At 58.2% G+C, this 395-nt stretch overlaps 1 protein-coding gene across 1 annotated transcript in view; it reads right to left on the bottom strand.

The window, feature by feature from the left end:
* Positions 1-395, bottom strand: part of CATSPERB (catsper channel auxiliary subunit beta) — a 138,884-nt gene that overhangs the window by 92,753 nt on the left and 45,736 nt on the right. The window lies entirely within an intron of this gene.

The following is a 395-nucleotide window of genomic DNA, read 5'->3' on the forward strand; positions in this document are numbered from 1 at the left end:
CGAGATGACAAAATGGCAGTGGTGGCAGATGCTGAGGGCTAGTGGGTGCCTGCTCTGATTGTATCTCTGGGAGGCAGCCAGTAGAGAGGGAATGGGGGATGTATGGTACCCAGTCACAGTGCACTGAGAGTGCCCACCCTCGCTGCTCCCTTCTTGGCCTGGCAGGGGTAATGAGGAGGCAGCTGCAGTGCAGCCAACCCCTCTGCAGACCAGTCCTTCTGGGGCTGAGAATACAGAATGGCATCTGTTGCAGCGACCTGGGATGAGAAGCTGGTGGGACCCCACTGTTTCCCTCTCTGATGAAAGGCTGCTACGCCATCTCCAAGCAGCTCCTGATCAATTTGGAGGCCTGCTGTGGTGGGGGAGCCCCCTCGTAGGTTGGGTTGCAGTGTCCA

Source organism: Propithecus coquereli, unplaced genomic scaffold (genome assembly GCF_000956105.1).
Source record: "Propithecus coquereli isolate 6110/MARCELLA unplaced genomic scaffold, Pcoq_1.0 Scaffold516, whole genome shotgun sequence".
NCBI classification, from domain to species: Eukaryota; Metazoa; Chordata; class Mammalia; order Primates; family Indriidae; genus Propithecus; species Propithecus coquereli.